The sequence below is a fragment of the Myotis brandtii genome, unplaced genomic scaffold, assembly GCF_000412655.1.
Source record: "Myotis brandtii unplaced genomic scaffold, ASM41265v1 scaffold179, whole genome shotgun sequence".
Lineage (NCBI taxonomy): Eukaryota > Metazoa > Chordata > Mammalia > Chiroptera > Vespertilionidae > Myotis > Myotis brandtii.
This window is the reverse complement of record NW_005356635.1, coordinates 2,056,015-2,063,283: the sequence shown is the minus strand read 5'-3', so window position 1 is coordinate 2,063,283 and position 7,269 is coordinate 2,056,015. Positions and strand designations below refer to the sequence as shown.

The 7,269-nt window shown below is 35.8% G+C and overlaps 1 protein-coding gene across 6 annotated transcripts in view; it reads left to right on the top strand.

Moving 5' to 3' along the window:
• The window catches only part of NRIP1 (nuclear receptor interacting protein 1), a 121,170-nt gene that overhangs the window by 1,627 nt on the left and 112,274 nt on the right, over window positions 1-7,269 (top strand). Inside the window, exon 1 of one of the 6 annotated variants that reach the window (XM_005863451.2) lies at window positions 19-193. The exons of the other annotated variants lie outside the window; for them this stretch is intronic. The gene's annotated coding sequence lies outside the window, so the exon portion shown is untranslated. Of the gene's footprint in view, window positions 1-18; window positions 194-7,269 lie in introns of those variants that run through there. 6 annotated transcript variants of the gene reach the window in all.

Sequence of the window (7,269 nt, the reverse complement as noted above, 5' to 3'; positions counted from 1 at the left end):
GGTGCCTCCCTGCTCGGTGCTCGCGGGATTCCCGGACAGGAAAAGCCAGTAGGGAAAGGGACGGCGCCCTGGCCCCGCCAGAGCCCCAGGCCGGGTCGTCGGTCCTCGTCGTTGCCCTCCTGCGGGCCAGGCTCCTCGGACCCGAGGCCTCAGCCATCACTTTACCCGGAGCCAGAACCCGGGCTCGCGTTCAGTGAGTCCTGGGAGGCTGCTTCTCTTTCCTCCTGCATCTGCCTCCTTCTCGGGACTGTTGTTTTATGAAGGGTGTCCCTGGAAATAGTCTACGCATTCTCCCATCTTTCCCAGAGTAGTTTCCAAATTATAGTCCAGTTGGTGCTCAGTCTGAAGGAACAAAGGAATCTACTGTGTCTTAGAGGCGAACAAGCTGGGAGTCGGTGACACATGTTGATCTCAGAAGCATTACAGGAGTTTCTACCTTCTAGCTCCTTAGTGACTAAATTGGGTTGTGAAGATAGTAACTAAGTACAGAATGATAAGTACTTTTGAGTTTTTAAAATATTGTTTTAATAGGACGTTGTATTTTGGAAAAAAATTAAGACGTTCCCAGCTACAAGGACTTTTTACTCGGTGCAACTAAGTTGGAGTTTGTCTCCAGTAATGTAAATGATTAAATGTGAGATTGTTCTGTCTTTAGAGGAAGAGAGACCGTCTATAGGTATCCAAAGTAAAAAGGTTATCGGGTTATATATGATAAATGCTCTTTATATTATGGGGGGGGGGGAATTGTGAAGTAAAGGGCTTTGGAAGTTTATTCTTTAAAGTTATGAATTGCATTGAACCTGCTTATTAGTGAATCATAGGCTTAGCAAGTGGGTGGCATCTTCCTGATGTGATCATTCAGTGTTTAATCACCAGTTTGCTACCTTTGTTGAAGAGACTGAACTAAGTGGACTTTTTAAACAAATGGTGCTTCAACTGCCTAGCACCTAATGTGGGTTGCTGCCTGTAGTATGTTGAAATGTAACTTGCACTGGTTTTGCCCAGCCATTAGGTAATGGGGATTGGGTTTAACTGGTTCAGAGGCTAGTGGCTTCATGACCAATAGTAACTTTTCTCTGCCTGGAATTAGTTCCTGGAGACAAAGAAGGGTCAGTCAGCAGAACAGCTACTGCCCTGCAGGCTGCAGAATTGTTACTCGTCTGTTTCATACATTCTCATGGGGAAAGACCCCTTTCCATACTTACCTCTGAAAGTGCCTGAGGTATGTGAGGGGAGAAAAATAAAAATGAAAATATAGATGGTTGGTTTTACTCAAATGAATTCTCTATAGTGCCTTTGAGGTAGTTGAAAACCAGATTTTACACCTTGCTTTAGACCCACTTCTTGCATGTGTCTCTGAACTATGCAGAACTTGGATTTTACTAATTTAAACACCCTAAAACATTGTAAGTTCCCAATAAAGAAGTGTCTTAAAAGAAGCTAAAGGCTCTTCTGACTCTTGGAGTTTTAAGAGCAAAACATCCAGATAAAAAATAACCTATACCACCACCTAGAGTCTGTTTGTTAGTTTATTGCTCCTGAAGTTTGCTTAAATTGACGTCTCTTGTGGTTCCAATAGACCTAAAAAATGATTAAGAAGTGCTAGCTTACAAAAGGCCATCCAAGAGAACAAATATTTGTGTATTAAATAGCAAGTGTCAATTTAAATGATCCGTGCTACCTTTAGAATTGAATGCTATGACATATTAAGTTGAGTGGGCCGTTCTCCAAAAGATATTAATTCAGAAGAATTTAAAACAGGTATTCTCAGTTTGTGTCCCAAGGTAGCTCTCATTGTTTAAAGACTTTCTGCATTGTTACCAGAGATCCAAGAAATCTTCAAGAATCTAAATTCCATTCGGACTCCTTGAGGTCCAGGTGAAACAAAAGCAATGATAAATAAAAATATAAGGGAATGTTAAAACTCCAAAAAAATTCTGGAAATTCAAAGGTAAAAGAGAATGTAGGCTATAGTAGAATTGTGGTTCAGAGATGCGAAAAGTAAAATCAACGTGAAATAAAGTGGTAATCTGCCTTATTGGTGGTTTATAGATAATAAAGCAATCTGTTAAATGGGAAACCTTAGGAAGGCAGCCTTGTTGCCACGTGGCTTATATTGTCCATGGAGGAAGTAATGTTCCTCTTTAAATGCTATAACCCGAGAAAAAGAAGGCCTCCAGGATCTTTAATTAAATACCAGTCGAACAGAGAGAACTAGAACACTGAATTAATTCTGTCAAACATCACTATTTTAGAACATTGAGGACAACTAAAAATGAATTAACTCATATATGAAAGCAGAATTCTATGGAAGGTGACAGATGAGATAAAACATGTCAATCCAGTGGAATAAATAGGGAGATAAGGAGATGTCATCCTTGGCTCTCTGGAACTATTAGAGGGAAGAATGTTATTATTAATTATACAGATTCCATTGCAAATCATTACTAGAAGATGCTGGCATAGAAGTAATTTTAAACTAGCGTGGCTAAGGATATCTGACATTAAAGGAATTAGGTTTTTAGTTTTAAAACTTTAAGATTGTAAGCAACTTAAAACAATAGTTTGTGTATCAGGTTAAAAGATAATTCTGCCCAAAATAAGTTCAAAACATCTCATTTTTATGAAGAAAATTTGTTTAATTAAAATTTTGATAGGTTCAGTTTTGCCTTTTAAACTTCAGGAATAGTTTTTAAAGTGTAGGTTAATAGAGAAGAAGGAGTTCTAGTCTATGCTAAGCCTCTCTTTTTATTGGTCTCGCTCTCGTCTCCTTTTCTACAATAAATAGCTGCTACATCTTTGGATGTTTTTGTCTATGAAAAGCCTTCTTCATTTGTTGCTTCTATTCTTGGCTGTGGTGGGGGGTGAAGGTTCTTTACTCTTGTGCTTTTTCTATATGCCACTCCACGTGGCGTGGCTGATACACAGTTAGGGTAGATTTTGTTTTGTTTTAATAATGATTTACTGTTACATGGGTGAAGACTGGGGAAAAAAGCATTTGCTCTTCTAACAAAGTCCTTTGTACCCATGTCTTCCAACTGGAGAAATATTTTTATGAAAAGCAACTTTTGATTACTATTGAAAAGTTGAACATTTTCAACAGAAGGGGGGGCACTTTCAGGATAATGAGTTCAAAGGCGTGAATTGAATTGTTCAAGATGCATATCCTTAAGTTGAAGTTTTTTGAAGGGACTGTGGGGGTGGGGAGCAAACTCATTCTGTAGTATTTAGGTAACACAACAATCAGAGAAATATAACACCAGGATAGTCACTAAGACTTGAGAAGGTAAAAATCAGGCATGTCAGATGATGAAGCAGGCTGATGGAATGGAACTGAGGATTATGTTCAGAGGTTGCAATGAACAAAAAGTAAACGAGATAGATCTTGTTTCTGTATCCTGTTTGCATCTGATGCTGAAGCAGGGACATGAATTGCTGATGGTAATGGAGTCCCTTTTATAAGAGCAGCAATATGACAAATAGTGGTTGTTTGAGGGGGAGCAATGACAAATTTCCCATTTGTGCATTGTACACTTTGTTTTTTAAATTTCTCTTAAATATATCTAACAGAGGATCAACATTGGTTGCCAGAATAGAACCAGAAATTATAGTTTGGGGAAAAAATGAATTAATATTAGATTTTTTTAAATTATTCTTTTTAAGATCTGGTATTTTCCAATGGTCTTATTTGAACATGGAAAACAGAATGCTGAGGTTTGGGTGGTTAACTGGAGAACTCTTTGATAGGATATCTGATAATAGGATATTTGATGTAAATAATTACAGAAAGGGTGGTTTTATTTTTTTCAAACTAAATATAAGGATTGAGATAAGTAGGACCTTATACTAATTGCTGTCATTTATATATAGTACACACTGCATTATGCAAATTCAAATGGGTTCCTATACTATTTTGCAAATAATAAAAATAAAGCACTACAAAACTTGTGGTATTTTAGGAACATAAGATAAGTTTTTTAAGATCGTAAAATATTGAGAAGAACAAGAATGAGGAAAATGTAAATGTTACACGTTTTACAACTATATTAGGATTTTGTTAAAATTAATACTTTGAACCATGCTGGAGATAACATTTAGTCTAAAACTAGAAGCAATATAGTGAGAAACAGATTTGAAGAATTTGGAAGACTGGCAACTCACAGATATAGAAAAAAGTCACTTTTTGGAGATATGAAGTAAAAAGGACTCATTCTGTTTACTTAGTAGTATTAAGATATTTTTAAAAGGCTGTAACAGATTTTAACATGGATTGTTCTTGAAGATAATTTTATAGATAATCACCTGTTAAAGAAATTATAATTCATCTGATTTGTTTTTTGGTCAAAATAAATTTAAGAAGAACTCCAGAATTTGTTGAAGCTTCAGCTAGGAAGATGCTTGTGGTATCCATCCATCCAACCAACCATCATCCCTCCCTCCCTTCGCACCTTCTTCCCTCCACTTTCCCTCCCTCCCTCCCTCCTTCCCTTCCTCCCTCTTTCCATAAATAGGGCTAGAATAAAAAAACATTTTGTTAAGAAACTTGGAAATAGAATTGCTTCTCTGACAGGGTTAATAGTTATGTTTTGAATTCTTTGTATGCCTCTGAATAAAGTTCTAAATTAAAACCCATATTCCTCTTTAGCTTTGTGTCATTTAGCAAAAATACATTTAAGAATGGAAGGAAGAGACCCTTATTTGACTGAAATTCCAGGTCATTCGTGTGACTAAGCCTACTGTCTCAAGAAATCTTAAACTGGAAGCCTGTTGGGAATTTGAGTCATCGGCTTAAGATACCATGGGGACTAGGACAATTCTCATTGACCTGATGTTGGTGTTTATTCAGAGCTTTGGTGGAAAGGAGTCTTTCACCCTTGAACTTCTAATTAAGAAAGTCATTTTTTAGTTACCTGTTAAATGATAATTCAAGGCTACTCCTTGTTTTCAAATCTATAATTTGCTAATGGGTTGAGAACAACTCGGGAAATAAGGAATTAGAAGTATTTGTTGTTAGTAGTGTGCCTTGATTATTCTACTTTTATTTTCTTTAACAGCTAAAATAGATAAGAGGAAAACTTAAGCCTCTTTGTGGGTAAGCTAGTTTTTTGTAGTTGTGTGCTTTTAATTGTTGAATTTGCCTCTACTGTACTAACATGAACATGTTAATGTTGCTGAATTTAAAAAATCAGATGATAATTTAGCACTGCGATAGTAAGTAGGAAACTGCATTTATATTCAACCTTAAAATGAGAATAGTATTATAATTGTTTTGGTGATTTAATGACAATATAGATAAGAGCCTGACATGTAACAGGACACAATAAAAGTTGAAGAGTCAGAAGTTCAGAATAAAATGGGACTTCTCTCTTGAGGAATCTTATCTAAAAATCAAGAGATGTGAATTGCTTAAAGGATTACAACTGCTTTTTGAAATGCAGTCTTTAATGTTCTACAATAAAGTGGTAGATTTATACAGTGGAAAAAAGACAAATTAAGGAAAGGAAGGAGGACAGAAAAAAGTGGAGAAAAATTATTTGAAAACATGTGAAACACTCCCAAATGGAATATAGAAATATCTTCAAAATAAATTAATCACAGTTATATTTTTACCCCTAAAGGGAATATTTGCACAATGGGTCATGTAGGTTCAAATTTGATTTTTGAAAAGCATTTTAAAAGTATTTTTGTTTTGTTATTCACACATACTTTTCTAGCTTAGATTCTGCTACTAAAACAATATGATACAGATAAAAGGAGCATCATTTTATATATCGGGGCAACATCCATAGAATCTGTATAACGGAGTAAGATTTGATTTTTAAATTCAGAAATTCTGACTATACATCAATATATGCTCTTGTTGACAATAAGCAGTAAAGATTTCAAGCCTGTTGTTTTAAAAGGAGAGTAGAGATGATTGGGTAAAAACTTGAACTATAAAACAGTTGTTTTCTAGTTACTTGCCTTTAGCCTTTTTTATTGGGATGAAGAGCAGGGAAAGGAAGAAGATTTTGTGCTGGTCACTTGACAGTTCCCCGGTGACATATAGGTATCATTTTCTCTATTTTACAGGTAAAGAAACCTACTAGTAGTCCGAGAGATGCCTTAGTAACTTGCCTGAGGTCACAAAGCTAATTTCATTGATAACAATTTGCTTTTTCCTGAGAGTATGCCATCATTTGAAGAGAAAAGCAGTCTCTCTTTGATTTTTAGAAAGTCATCAAAAAACCCTCCTCGCAGTCTGATGGCCACAGAACTCATGCAGCACATAGTCTACCTAGCCTGGATTCTCAGACCAGTCTTGCTGGGAAGGATATCCTTCCAATATATGATTTGTGCAGCAGTTGATGTCAGTTGTCAGAGCTGATGTCCTGCTCCCTGTGCTTACTGGGGAAATGTCTTCACCAAGAGCAACTATGCAATGCTAACCTCTGTGAAGTGTACCACAGAATTACCATAGTGTTCTTTGGGGCAGAGAAAGCAACTGTTTCTTGATATAATTCATTAAAATAGCTTGTCATGGTCTTAATCCAGGTATTCCCAAGGCTAATTATATTTGCCTACTTCAAGGAGCAGTTGTAGCAAATTCAGAGCCATAGCTCTTCTTGGTTGAAAAGTTAAACCTCCTGACTATTACAGTTCTTTATGTGATTTTTTTTATTGCCCTGTCTTCATCCACAATAATTTTATTTTAAAGACTATCCTATACTAATAAGCTAGGTTTTGCAATAAAAAGAGGAAATTGATAGTGCATTTGTAGTTTACCAGAGGGAAGCAGAAATAGAGAGATGAGGAGTATTTGGCTTCATTTTGGGAGTAGACCATGGTGAAGAAAGATTTTTGAGATACGGAGGTGTGTAGCATAAAGTATTTTTAAAGTACACATCAGGCATGTTCTTTTATTGTTGAGGTAATGAGAAATGTGGTTATAAATCTCTCCAAATCTTTTTACTTGCCTCATTTAAAATTTATGGAATTTTGAACCCAAAAAGAATCAAGCTGAGTGGTTCCCTCTACACTAAAAGGTATAGTCAAATTGAAACTATATTGGAGACGTAAGTCTCCTATACGTAATATTTTCTAGTGAGCTTTGGATTTTTGAATTGCCAAGTAAATGTTGGATAAACAAAAGTGTTTGTATAAAAGCTGCATAGAAATGTTTTACTATGATTTATTAAGATAATATATTGTATCTAGCCAAATAAGAGAGATATTGTTTTAGTGAACAGTCTGGGGGAAAATATATATTTCTGGAGTTCAGATATATAT